At 38.2% G+C, this 14,963-nt stretch overlaps 1 protein-coding gene across 3 annotated transcripts in view; it reads left to right on the top strand.

Annotated features, from left to right (window-relative positions):
- LOC126213114 (uncharacterized) overlaps nt 1-14,963 on the top strand; it is a 282,224-nt gene that overhangs the window by 245,482 nt on the left and 21,779 nt on the right. For 2 of the 3 annotated variants that reach the window (XM_049940717.1, XM_049940716.1), the window contains exons 11-12: nt 2,643-2,749; nt 13,900-14,035. The gene's annotated coding sequence lies outside the window, so the exon portion shown is untranslated. The remainder of the gene's footprint in view (nt 1-2,642; nt 2,750-13,899; nt 14,036-14,963) is intronic. The other variant, XM_049940715.1, reaches the window with a different exon arrangement.

Raw genomic sequence — 14,963 nt, 5'->3', positions numbered from 1 at the left:
TACCTCTCTCTTTAAGGGAGGGCCGCTTAACCTTTCCAGCCCATTTGAGGGGTTGACAGAACACACTGTTGCCTCTTCTGCCAAGATTGGGCTGCAGCTTTCTGGGCTTCGTGGTCCACTCTGACCTTCATTCTTCCTGCTCTTATACTCTCCCTCCCCCCTCTCGCATGGTCTGTTCAACTTGTTCATTCTATATCTATATGTGCTTCTCCCACCCTGCCAATGTTGCTAGTCTTTCTTAGACAATTTTTGAGTGGGGTATCTCTGTTAAGTGGTAGAAGGTGGGGGATGTATGTCCCCTCATTTTGGGGGCTTCGGGCTGTTTCCTAGATGGGACACCTTGCATGCCTTTCTTCTGATGTGTCCCCCTTCTACTGTTTTGTCATGTATCTAGCCTTCGTTGACCTTTGGTAGAACTTGGGGTTTTCTGCCCCTGGGTTTTGAGCGGTAGGTCATCTCTGATGTACAGCCATGTAGCCCTTTGTGTTCCAGGAAAAGGGACTGATGACCTAGTAGTCTGGTGCCTTTAATCAACCAACCAACCAATTGTTGCCCTCATGAGTGAGTTCAGTAACAATGTGCTCAAAGTAATTTTTGGGCATGACATTCAGCATGATCTCTCACAACACCCTAGTGTCTGGCACCAATTTTGACCACAACTCTCCCATACTACAGTTGGCAAATTGAAATCTCACCCTTATTATTACTGCATGGTCTAGAAACTGTACTGTATTGTGGAAGTTTTCTCTGCTAACACATCACCTGACACAGATTTCTATAAATGCATCTGATTATACTGTTTAACCTACCTATGATGCCTAACTTCACCAACATTATTTCACATTCAGAATCTGTAATAACCTCACTAGATAGTCAATTCTTTGCAGGAGTAAATATACCTCCTCCATTGATGTCTAAACTACTCTAGTGATATAAATTCTGATACGAATTCAGTATTTGAATGATATTTACTTGTGGTTTCAACTGATTTTCTTGCATTATAATCTTGAAGAAGTGATACTAATTGTGGGACAACTCCATGGATGCTCACATTAACCTTTAATGTTTCCAATTTGTCTTCCATTTTAATATGACTGACAATAAACTCTCCACTCGACTTTTATAAAATATTTTTGATATTCTTGTGTAGCTCTCCATCCAGTTCAGTTAACTTGGAATGGATTTCATGAATTTCAATAGGTTTGATACCTTTTGTGTTCAAAAACAAAATAAGTATCTAAACTTTACACCTGGTGGCTGTATCAAGTCTGACCTCCATTAAGAGAGCTGCTGATCTAAGATAGCATCTCAGTTTGTGAGAGGGAGGGGGGTACAAATATGATAGTGTGATCAACAGTTTGACCTCAGTGTTAGGGCGACCTTTCTGTCAGTGTTATGCACACACAATTCCAAGCCAGCCATTTGCACAATCATGCATCACTGTAGGATGTGGAACTATCTGGAGGAAGCATTGTCTCCTGCTCAAGCTCTTACAGTGCTATACAGGGGGTGGACAAAAATAGGGAAACATCACAAACACAACACGTTACCATCCATAATATGTTGTAGGAAAACTATTGGCATTCAAAGCAACTTCGAGTCATCTCGAAATGGCTAAATACATGTCCTGAATGGCTTTCCAGAGATTCTTACACCATTCTTCCTGCAAAATAATTACAATTTCGGGTGATGATGATGTTGGTGGATAGCGATCACACATCTTTCTCTCCAAAGTAGATCACAAAGGTTTGATAATAGTGAGATATGGTGTCTGTGGTGGCTAGGGCAGACGCGAGAGTTCATTCTCATCATCACAAAAACAGTCTAGGGCAATGAAAGCTGTGTGAATAGGAGCCCTGTCTTCTTGGAACACAGTATCACCACTGGAAGTTGAACATTGTATCAGGGGATGGATACGATTAGCCGAAATGGTCACATAATGCTTGGCAGTAATGTGACCTTGCAGAGTAACCATGTTGCCCATGGAATACTGTAATATGGCTGATAAAATCATCACAGAGTTTTCAGAACCATTATATTTTTTCGCGTCTATTATTTGAATTTTTTTTCCACTTTTATTTTTTTATTTTGTATTTTGAAAACACGTTTATTTCATTTAATTATCCTGTGAAGTTATACTTGTTTCTTTTGTCGGTAACTGGAAAATAATTATATATTTAAGATTACCCAAAAATTATTCTTAGGAGTATTTAGTTGTATGTTTTCTATAAAATACATTTAGGTTTTGACTATTTTTTTTCTTTGTAAATGACTTCTCAAAACTGCTATAATATTACCATACAAACTATTTAGACCAATGAGATGTGCTGTCTTTCTTTTCAAAAGTCTCCATTCTGGGTACGGGGATGGATGTGGGAAGCCATAACTATGCCTTACTTCCAGATTTAATGATGTAAAGTTTTATATTGTGAAATGGGCATTGTAAAATCGGATGGTATCAAGGAAGTCAGAGTTTGTGTTACATTGGTGAGACTAGTGAATCTTAAGAATTTTTAATTGGAAAATAATCATTTTTGACCATTGTAATGTATTGTGTACCATATTATTGTCCAAACTGAATTCAAGAATATACTATGATCATCCAATGTTAACAGGTTAATGTGATCATCCAATGTTGACAGGTTAATGCTCTTTTCATAAACATACCAAGACTAGGACCTCTGAAGGAATCAACCTCCAAATTTTACAGGACAGTGGGCTGAACCAACAATTTCTATGAGAAATCAAGGTGAGTGTATTTTATTGACTGGCAGTTACCACTACAATCAACTTAGTATCAATGCATCTACAATTCCATTTTCCTGCTTTAAACATTGTACATTTTTATGTTAGTTGACGCTGACAGAAATTTTGAAACTTGATTATTTAATTATCATCATGGTTATTGAACTGAGGTAACAGGGTTGTTAGACAGTATAAATCTTCAATACAGTGCCTCTTGAAACACCAAATACATCGGTCACCTCGGTTGTGGAAGCACTCATCATACAAGCACCAACAATGTGCCCATGTTTGAGTTCACATAGTTCCTATATGATGCACTCTCAGTTACAAAGAACATCGTTTAGACCACAACTGTAACTTACAGGGTATTGAGGACATTGCACAGGTGTCATTCTTGGTCAAATAGAACAGTGCAACCTGCAGGCTGGGCTAGTATTGGCATGTGTGTTCAAGCATGCATATATAGGGAAACATTCCACGTGGGAAAAATATATCTAAAAACAAAGATGATGTGACTTACCAAACGAAAGTGCTGGCATGTTGATAGACATACAAACAAACACAAACATACACACAAAATTCAAGCTTTCTCAACCAACAGTTGCTTCATCAGGAAAGTGGGAAGGAGAGGGAAAGAGGAAAGGATGTGGGTTTTAAGGGAGAGGGTAATGAGTCATTCCAATCCCGGGAGCGGAACGACTTACCTTAGGGGGGGAAAAGGACAGGTATACACTCGGGTGCGTGCGCGCACACACACACACACACACACACACACACACACACACACACACACACATATCCATCCAATTATACAATTTATACAATCCCTGTATCTGTTTGTGGTCTAGTGGTAAACAACATGCAGTGTAGATGCAAAGTTGCAAGTTCGAGTCCATTTATTCCGTCACTTTTTTTTTTCTCACCTTTTTGGCAGTGTGATAAAGGTATCAGTTTGATGGAACCACAAAGAAATTTGCTTCATCTTCTACCCCAACAGGGATAGTAACACCTTCCACGAAAGAGCTTCACCACTGCAGTCATAGTCATCCATAACCAGCTACCCCACCACTTGCCACTTGATACTGGCTACTATTGGATCAGGTGAATATGGCATGGTGAATCTTGAGCATTTGTGCTTTCACATTGGTAAGAATCAAATTGTTTCTTATTGTGGTTTGAGGTTCCATAAAAAATAACCAAATGCACAGTGCATACGTTACTGCTTGTGTATTTATCAATTGTCATTTTCTTTTGAAGTTTTAGTAGTTCTCTTGCAGTTATGAATTGTATTTTTCATACTTGAATCTTATTAACATTTTTGTACATTATAAAATAAGAGTTGCAAATGGATAAAGGTGTAAATTTGTGAGATTTGTTTGCTTTGGGTTTAATAAAGGAGTGAAGGCATGTGTGTCATGTAAGAGGTGGGTGCTACAGGACAAATAATGTCTTTAAAGAGTTTACTAGTTTCAAGAAAGATCGTTTGGCATGAATCATTTTCCACATACAAAAAGTCTCAATAATTAACATATGTGAAAAATTGCTACCTTTTAACTTTCACATAACATTTGCATTTAATAGGCAACATTCAGCCATTGAGTGTATGAGTATTGTATATTTTAATTCAAAGCAACAAAAATCAAAGGGATGACTATTACTGCCTTTTCTGTTTGAATGCCATCATTTTTCTCATTGACCATTCCTATGCACTACTGTTATTGGTGAGGAATTATGTTAACATAGAGGCAACATAACTCCTTGCCTCTACGTTAACTTCTTAAGAGGAAATTAATGACTGAGCTCTAACAAAAGACATCTCCTTGAGCAAAGGGCAGTGTGAACAGATAATGTTTTCCATCTGGTGGTACAAGAAGGTTGCTGTGCACTATATACTTCTCCCAAGGATTTGTCCATTGATACTAGATATGGGATCTTCCTACCATGACATAGTAGTGTGCCAGATAGGCTAACAGTGCAAACTGTTCTTTGCAAATTGTTTCATTTGGAGGGTACATTGACCAATTTATAAAGAAGACATTAGTAATTTTCCCATTTCTTCCACATCTTGATAAGTGAGAAGTTTGCTTAATTCATATCTCATTTCTTCTCTGTTAGCCACAGACTCTAACACATATTCAATGAACAGTGAATTTTGGAATGGCTAGTGGGAATATCAAAACTTCATTCAAAAACACTTTCAAAATAAAGGGTTAACACTTTTTTTTTAATTTCTCTCAATCTCAAAAACAGGAAAATGAATATCTATAACAAGAAACTATTTGAGAGCCAGTCTGACAGCAATATTTGCATCAGAGATCATGGGTACTAATGATTGCTTATCAAGCACCATTATAATTCAGAACACCATCTATATATAATATTGATTTTAGTATGAGAGCATACAAAAACATATGAGGCGAGTTCAAATATTAATTCTCTTTTCTGGGAAATTACAAGCCATACACAGCAAACATGTATTCTCTGTCAAAATATTAGTCAGAGACTGCCCTTTTTGAAAGATGTTTCCTCTGGTTATTTTAATGTTCAGTTCACTTTTAAGACACTTTTGACAATGACATGTTACCTACGTGAAAGTTTCTTCTAGACTGAGTTATGAACCCTGCTCAGGGTGCCCGTGTGATTGGTTATTTCAGTGTGCCAATGATTTACAACATTAAACTAATGATTAAAGTTTAATTAAATATTTCAGTTAAAGTTATTGAAATTGTGGTTAGAAACCATCAGTGTGGATAAGGTGTCCAATATTGTTGACCCTGTACAAACATTAAAACAGTAAATAAAAAGTAAGTGCCACATGATGACATTCAAATAAAAATGCATCATTACTCACCCCTTTGATTTTTATTATTTTGAAGTAGACTATGCAGTACTCATATACCCAACTTCTGGACCTTGCATATTGAATGCAAATGTCAGAGGATGATTATATTGTCACAGTTTATCATATATGTCAATTATTCAGACTTCTTGAATGTGGAAAATTGTTCATGCCAGAATGATCATTCCTGAAACAATAACAATCCTTTTGTGTTGTGACTTTCATATATCACTTACTTCACAAAAGAGACAAATGTTTCAAGCTTCTTCCACTGCTTTCATCCCTGTACTAAAAACAAAGAAAACAATTTGTTGTAAATAATAGTCCTTTTTCCAGTTGTGTCTAAACAACATGCATAAGATTTAAATACACATAGTCCAGTTCATAACAGCAAAATAAATACTAGAACTGCAAATAAGAAAATGACAGTTGATAAATACACTCACATTAACCTACACATGTTCTATAACTGTACACTGTTCACTCAATTTAGTGAAGTTATTTTGTCAGAAAATCAGACTATAATTTTATGTTTACTAATGTGAGAGCTGAAACATGCCCAAGAGGTACCATGCTGCATTCACCTAGTTTGATAGTAGCTGATGTCAGGTAGCCAGTGGCAGGTGGCCGGCTGCCAGTGGCCACTGTAGGAAAATTGAAACTCTTTGAGCATAAACTGTTCTATCGTAACGCTCTTTCGTGGAAGGTGTTGCTATTACTGAAAGCTTAGAAGGCGAAGTAAATCATTTTTGATAGTCCATGAGACTGATGTATTTAGCAGACTAACAAAATGCAGTTAGAAAATAAAGAAATGAGTGAACTTGAACACACAGTTTTGCATCTACACTGTGCAACATGTACCTGTAGACCATGATCAGCTATAGTGGAAGAGAAGACTTCCTTGAGACACTTCTGCATTGCACAATGTTGCCAGAGGTTGCAGAACACTGGACTTCTGAGTAGTGGCCAGTTTTTGTGCGTCCAAGTGTATCTACTGTACAATGTATACTTTTTCTTAAGAAACTTCAGGATACTGATTTTTACACCAAGCTATTACTCCATTATGCTCTACTACAATGCTAGTTACAAATTTTTGTTGAGCTTGAGCTATTGTTCATTTGTAATTTGGCCATTCTTTGCCTATTGTGCCATTTACAAATTAGTTTCAGGTCTTTTGTTTGAAACTAAAAAACTATATGTGTAATCCAGATTATTGACAATATTTGTAATTCTGTGACAACAGTTATTGCTGAAGTATCATGATTTGTGATCCTAGTCTCTGTGTAAACTTCCTCAGACATCTGATTAGCTCAAGATCTATCTGCAGCTTTAAACCATGTAAGACATAACTACCTTAGTTGCCATGGAATCATAGAACTTCCCGATCCAGGCCTGGCAGTTAGCGCAAGAACAGCGGTCCATATTCACTTGCAGAAAGAGTGCTGCAAACAGTTTCAAGGAAACACCATAAACAAGTCTTGTCAGTTAATCTCTCTTTCTTCTAAAATAACCAAGCATGAACTCTGGGTGCAAATGACAGACATAATTTCTTCTGACATGGGATGCAGTCTACAACTTGCTCAGTGCTGAGTCCTCAATTACTTCTGTGATTTCATCAACATGTTAAAAGTGTGGTATCAACAGCATCTCTGTCAACCTCCTTTGGCACCCACCCCCTCCCTTCGCCAAGGGTGCTATGCAACACTCACAAATACACAAGAGACAGAACTTTTAATCTCCTGCCAGAGCAGCTGGGCAAGACCACCGTTACACTGTTCACTGTCCCCGGTGGGGGGCACAATGTATACATACCACCAGGGGATGCAAATCCATGATCTCACCACCTGAGACTCTGATTGGCTGGTGCATCCTTTTAAGCAACCACAGTTCAGAGCTCTGCCATCAGATGAAGTGCATCTGCAGACATATGAACATTAGTGTGGAAGACAGCAGTGAGGAACATTGTATTGAATTAAACTGCTAAGCATGATTAATATTCAGAGACTTTTATATGTAAATCAGCATTATGACTATATTGTTGCTATTAAGAACATTACTCTAGTTGTATATAACTCAGCTCCATAGAAGAACCTACAGCTTTTGAAGTTATGTCTAACTTAGTAACTAAGTGTATGTAGTATAAACAAACTTAATAATGTGTTACATTTCTGTAGATGTCTACATGTATTTACCAGCCACCTCATTACTGATACAACAAAATGAATCCCTCATGCATTACACATTCATTGTCTTCCTTTATTTCCATTGCTACCGTTTTATGACAACTAGTTTATTTTATGAACTGAGGTTCACTCCAGAGAGCACAATGTACTTTATGGTAAGAATGATGGTATGTTATATAGGGTTCTCCCATCCAGCCACAAACTGCTATCCATTCTAATTCACCAACCACGTGATTAATAGACCAAAGGGCCTCATTTCTTTACTCCTGTATTGTTTAGTCTTTGGGCCGTAGAACAAATTCTAATACATTGAAAGTAGAATTTATTTTCATTTCATGTGAACCATGATGAGTTAGTATTACTGGGCTTTTGACTGAGTTGCTGTAATGTAGAACTGACACTCTAGTTCATTCCAGAGATTTTTCAAAATCCAGGTCAGGGTCTTGGTGAGGTCAGTGTTGGTTGGTTGGTTGGTTGATTTGAGGGAGGGGACCAAACAGCAAGGTCATCGGTCCCATCAGATTAGGGAACTATGGGGAAGGAAGTCAGCCATGCCCTTTCAGAGGAACTACCCCAGCATTTGCCTAAATCAATTTAGGGAAATCACAGAAAACCTCAATCTGGGCGGCCAGATGTGGGTTTGAACTGTCATCCTCCTGAATGCAAGTCCAGTGTGCTAACTACTGCACCACCTTGCTTGATCAGGTCCGAGTAACAACTCATTCTCATTTCTTCAAGCCAAATTCCAAACTGCTCATCCAGTGTGGGAGATATTTTTAAAAAGGTTTTTGAAAATAGCAGATATCATGTTGCTGTTGAGGCAAAGATCTTAGCTGAAGTCTATAAGCTACTTTATAGTAGTGCAAGCCCGGAAGCAAGAAATGGAGTTGGAGTTATTTTGTACAGAGAGCTTCAAGAGGAGGTATGTGAAGTCAGCAGAGTAAATGATATGTATGTTAAGATGATGTTTGGCGGAGAAATGGTAACAGTGCTGACAGCCTATGCACCCCAAGCGGGATGTTCCAAGGACGAGAAGGAAAAATTTTGAGTGATTTGGATGGAGTAATGGTAGGAATACCAGAGAATGAAAGAGTGATAGAGGGGATCTAAATGGTCATGTTGGCGGAAGGAAAGTTGGGGAACAGAGGTGGCATGGAGGGTGGGGGTATGGCGAGAGAAATGAGGAAGGAAAAAAGATGGTGGAGTTTGCAGTGGCTTTTGATCTAGTGATTACTAATACCTACTTCCAAAGAAAAAGAGAAAAACTAGTAACATACAGGAGTGGCGAAATTAAAAGTCAAATTGATTACATATTATGTAGAAGGAAAAATAGTGGGGAGGTGCGAAATACTAAGTTCATATACGGTGAAGGAATAGCAACACAACATAACTTGATTGTAGGGGATTGTGTGATGAAAGTATGTAAAGGACAGAGGCACATAAATTAACGTGAAAGGAAAATTAAGTGGTGGAGATTAAAGGATAAAAATTTGAGAGAGGAGTTAAGTGAAAAAGTACTGGGAAAGGTAAAATTGGCAGAGAGTGTGCAGGAGTGGTGGAAAATAAATAGTGCTGTTATAAGGAAGACCGAGGAGGAAGTGTTTGGGTTAACATCTGGGAGAGGGGTGCCAAAAGATAAGGATGCATGGTGGTGGAATGAAGAGGTGCAGAAGGTTGTGAAGGAAACGAAAGACACTAAGAGGAAATGGGATATGTTTGGAATTGCTGAGAATGGGCAAGCATACAAAAGTGCAAAGAAGGAGGCAAAACGAGCTATGGCTAAAGCTAAAGCTGAATCAGTATGGGAGGCATACGAACAAATACAGAAAAATCACAATATGAGACAACTGATACGGATAGGCAAATCAAGAGATAAAGCTTCTAAGGATCTAACAGCAGTAAAACAAATGAAAGATGAAACAGGAATAATTCTGCATGACCATGGAAAAATAATCCAAAGGTGGTTGAATTATTTTGAGAAATTGCTGAATGAAGAAAATGTAAGAGTGAAAACTGAGGAAGTAGGGGCAAATGAAGGATTAACGATGGATACAAGTAGCGATGAAGTCGAACGGGCAGTTGAAAAGATGAAAAGTAGCGATGAAGTTGAACGGGCAGTTGAAAAGATGAAAAATGGGAAGGCAGTTGGCCCAGACCAGATCCCCATTGAGGTATGGAAGTGTCTCTGTAAAAAGGGAATTGAGCTCCTTTGGGATTTAATGAAGAAGATTAGGTGACACGACGAGATGCCAGACGAGTGGAGAACTAGTGTACTGATCCCAATATTTAAGGGGAAAGGTGATGTGCAGGGCTGCAGTAACTATAGAGGTATTAAACTGATGGCACACACAATGAAAATTTGGGAAAGAGTTATAGAAGCGGGATTACGCAAGGAGACTGTGGTGTGTGAAGAACAGTTTGGGTTCATGCCTGGAAGAGGAACTACTGATGCAGTACATGCTTTAAAGCAGATAGTGGAGAGACACGGGGAGCTACAAGCTGATCTACATATGGCTTTCATTGATTTGTAGAAATTATATGACAGAGTCCCAAAGGACGAAATGTGGATGTGGTGTGCGTACTGTAAGACCTTCGGTACACACACTATCAGATTATTTGACTTGTCGCACTAATGAAGTAGGCGAGTGTCAGCAATATGTCTCGTGGTCTTATCGTGGCGTGTTTATCTTCTGCCGTTAGATCAGACGATAGAAATGCCACTTGCACGCTTAAGGTAGCAGATTGACGGTGACCAACTTTAAACAGAGCTTGATTAATTTTCACACACATTTATTAAAATAACAAGCATAAAAATTACTTATCTGGGTTCTGGATGCTATTTACAATTGACAATCTGAAGTTCCTTTGGTATTGGTACGTTAATCTTATTCTCACGTATATCTCTGATACTTGACAAAAGTGTCTATACATTTATCTTCATGGCTATGTACAGGAATATGGTAATCTTATTAAGTGCAGACTGAAACTTGACTATAGACTGGTACAGACAAATGTAGAACTCGTACAGACTGGGACAGACTAATGCAGACTGGTACAAACTGGTGCAGACAAATGCAGACTGACTAATCGGAGGTCTGTACACTCGTTATAATACCTCGCGCATTCATGTATCACTGCGCGAGTGTGATCTGCGAGGAGAAAAGGTTCTACATAAGCAGCAATCTCATTGGCTGCGTTACATATTAATATGTGGATCAGCGGAAGCAGAATTTGGTCCGTCTCTATGGCAGCGCCATCTCGTAGTGTGGAGACAGACGAGTGCTGCGCCTGCGCTGTTGTGCTTAGCGGGGCGCACTCTATTGGGAATGTTGTGTACGCGCTGACCACGTGGAACTATGTACTTAACAAAGGAGAAGCATGAGAGAGCACTGAGTGCCAGAGAAGTATGTGAGGTTAGTGAAGGAAATGTACAGACGAGCAATGACACAGGTGAGAAGTAGTGTGGGCATGACAAAGGAGTTTGCAGTAAAAGTAAGATTACATCAAGGGTCTGCACTTAGTCCCTACCTCTTTGACCTGATTATGGATGTGCTGGTGGAAGGTGTGAAGAAGGAAGCACTGTGGAATATGATGTTTGCGGATGATGTGGTTCTTTGTGAGCAGAGCATCGACAGATTGAAGAAAAGCTGGAGAATTGAAGGAAGGCAAAAGAAAGGGGGATGAAAATTACCTGCACAAAGTCAAAATATTTAGCACTGAAGGATGTGCAAATGAGGTCTTGCAAGATCCAGGATGATGAGCTGAAATCAGTCTGCAAATTTAAATACTATGGGTCGTACATACAGAGGCGCAGAGGACTGGAAAGTGAAATACGACACCAAATAAATTGCTGTTGGAACAACTGGAGGAAAGTGAGTGGAGTGTTGTGTGACAAGAAGGTGAGCATTGGGTTGAAAGGGAAAGTGCACAAGTCGGTGGTAAGGCCTGCTATGATATATGGGGCAGAGACATGGCCAATCAGACTAGCCCAGGAAAGGAAGATGGAAGTGGCAGAAATGAGGATGCTGAGGTGGATGTGTGAGGTAACAAGGAAGGACAGGATTAGAATTGAATTTTTTAGAGGAGCTGTGAAAGTGGACCCATGGGAAGTGAGACCCATGGGGAAAAAGATACTAGAGAGCAGACTAAGGTAGTACGGACACTTACAGAGATAAGGGGAAGAGTATATTGGAAACAGAGTTGAAGATATAAAGATTGAATGAGCGAGAAGGAGAGGAAGACTGAAGATGAGGTGGAAGGATAAGATATCCGGCGACCTAAGGGAGAAACGATGGAAGAAGGAAGAGGTAGTGGATAGAGTACTATAGAGGAGAAGGATTCAGAAGAGCAACACCGATCCTACTTGACGTGGGACAAGGTGCCAATAAAGAAGAAGAAGAAGATGTTGCTGTTGATAAAAACTGTCGAACAGAGTTTAAACTTGGAAGGTAGCCATAGACCACTACACTGTCTTCCTGAATTTCGCTCTTGTCACAGGACACTCAGGTAAATAACACTGACTCAAAATTTTCCAGGTCCACAATTGTCCATCTGCATGTCTCAACACATATTGTGACTCATCAGTCCATAAAAACTTCATCCACTGCTCACAGACCAAGAAAATGTTTATTTTCACTGCCTTAAATGATGTCATGCAATCCTTTTTATGGACAAAACCTTCTAGGTAGCAGCATGATAATGAAAATTGCCCTGTAATCTCTGTGTGTTGTGTCACTGACACCTGTGCCTAAACTGCTTCAGAAGTCCTCTCCAGTATCCAGTGTAATTCCATGATGACTGTTTATTAAACTACACTCTAAATGAGTCAATATTTTAGACATATCAGAGTGGTGATGGAGTATAATATTTTCTCTTCATAACTGTGCACTTGGATACAGATAATTTCTGTGCTTTACTGACACACACTGTGGCTCCTACAGCCGTGCCAAATTGAGTCTCACAGCATTCTCTCCAGTTTCTCATTCTGATAAAAATCATATCTATGATGTTGACTCATACTGTCTTTAGTTACATGCTCGTCATTTCATATTGTAAGGATACACAGAAAATTTTCAATGTGGTGTTAAGAGACTTTTAGCCATGCTGTGTACTTTTGCATTTCAGATTCATTTATGAATGAATGACAGTCAACTCATATTTGAGATAGAGTTGCTGTCCAAGTTACTTTCAGTTTTGGTAAATGTAAAAACTTGCATACAAACATGAACAGAAAAAAAAGAAAAATTTTCCATGATGTATAAAAAATGAAAGTTTGATACCATGTGTGAGAACATACACTGAAAAGAGAGATGTCTTCAAGAAACAGGTCGTGTCAGTTAAGAAAATGTGTTTTTATCTAGTTCAAAATGTACATGATGCCCAATCCGAGAACAACTATCTCGTTCTGATTTCTTATTAAAATATTTTGCCTAATTCAGTAAATGTCAACAGACAGAAGAATATTATGTGGGTAAAACTTTACTTAGATTCTGTCTTGTATGATAGTTTCCTAATTCAAATCTTAGCTTTAATGGCACAAAGGAACAGTATACTTAAAGAGAAGGTAGTTCATAGAGGATTGACCTTTTTATACTGAACATACATGTTTGTGGCCTGTCTTCGGCCTCAAAACATTTGTTAGTACAGAAACCCAGGTGATCAAAACAAAGTTTCTTGATATCGCTTTTAAATGTCATAAATTGTTATACGTTGCCACTCAAACTTCTGATTCACTCATGTCATACTGTTTTCTTCAATTTCATTTATAATTTTTTTACTTCATTTGTGAAATCAAATGACACATTTTCCCCCCTCTCTCTATGATGCTGTATTTGGATTTACAAAATATTTTTGACATTTTATTCCATAAATCTGGAAGTGCATAAGAAGTCAATTTGACACCACTGTAATTTCTCTTCTAAATATATGTAGATAGTCCACCAATGAAGCAGCAACAGTTAGTGGTGATACAGAGTTGTTGCTCCTCATAATTACACATTGCCTCATGCACATTCCAGTCTGCCACAGTTTATATCACCTCATTCAGTCACATAATATTCTATGTCCACAAAAGATGTTTTAGAATTTTCTGATGAAAGTGGGGACTTTCTGATGAAATGTTATGTCTCTTAGGAAATTCCAACATTAAATCAGAAATTGACTATGCTGATGGAGTTGAGGCTTATGTAGCAGAGAGAAGTGAAGATGAAGAGTTTTGAACAATGAGGAATTAGTGGAAGAGGATTCATATGCTGTGAATGTTCTAAAGGTGAGAGGAGGTCCTACTACTTACATTTGCCAACAGTAGATGACTCTGTTATCAGTGCCGTTCATCTTATTTTTAACATAGGAATGATATGCTCAAGGAGGAATACATAGAACATAATGCTCAAAAGTATTAATTTTACCATGTCACTGGAGGGACTGGAAAAATTGATGGCCCTCATATATGCTTGGGGTGTCAATTGTCCAAAAGATATGTCTGCAGAGATCTTTGCTTGCATTCCAGGAGCCCTAATTTCATCAAGGACAGATTTCAGGAGCTTCTTAGATTTCTTGGTTCAATGAAAAATCAGTCTAAGAACCTAAGTACATGTGTTTTCAAAGTCAGAAGGATATTTAATAGTTTAAAGTATTCTACATTATACTGACATTTATAGGTAGAGCAAGTTTGACCAAATTCATCGTGATACAGTAATCACTAAAAGTGCAATGATGAAAATGTTAACATCATCCACATTCAGCTGTTATCTTTGCAAAGTGAAAATAATTGCACTTCAGAGACAGTAACAATATGTGTTATTTCCAACACTTTCTCTTTCAGGCATGATTTGTCGTCCTTCTTTATATATCATAGCATCACACCAGCTTTTCCTGATGATGATCTTTGGGAACAACTTAACCCTTTGATGGACACATTTTCTGTGGTAACTGAGTGATGTTAATTCTTCTGGTATGATACAAGAATTGTAATCAATTGACTATATCTATTTTCTGATAATTTTATTTTTGTGATTTAGGAACAAGAACTGTGGTGGTATATGTACCACCCACAGCAACTTCATGAGCTGTTAAACTGTGGCAGTAAATGGATTTTCCACTTCCCCTTAGTGAGCTTTTATGTGCTGCCATTACACGTAAAAATACTACAAAACAGCATCTTGCATTTTTATTTTACCTTATTTCATAAATATTTA

Source organism: Schistocerca nitens, chromosome 11 (genome assembly GCF_023898315.1).
Source record: "Schistocerca nitens isolate TAMUIC-IGC-003100 chromosome 11, iqSchNite1.1, whole genome shotgun sequence".
NCBI lineage: Eukaryota > Metazoa > Arthropoda > Insecta > Orthoptera > Acrididae > Schistocerca > Schistocerca nitens.
Note: the sequence above shows the minus strand (reverse complement) of the source record. Positions and strands in the feature narration are given on the sequence as shown.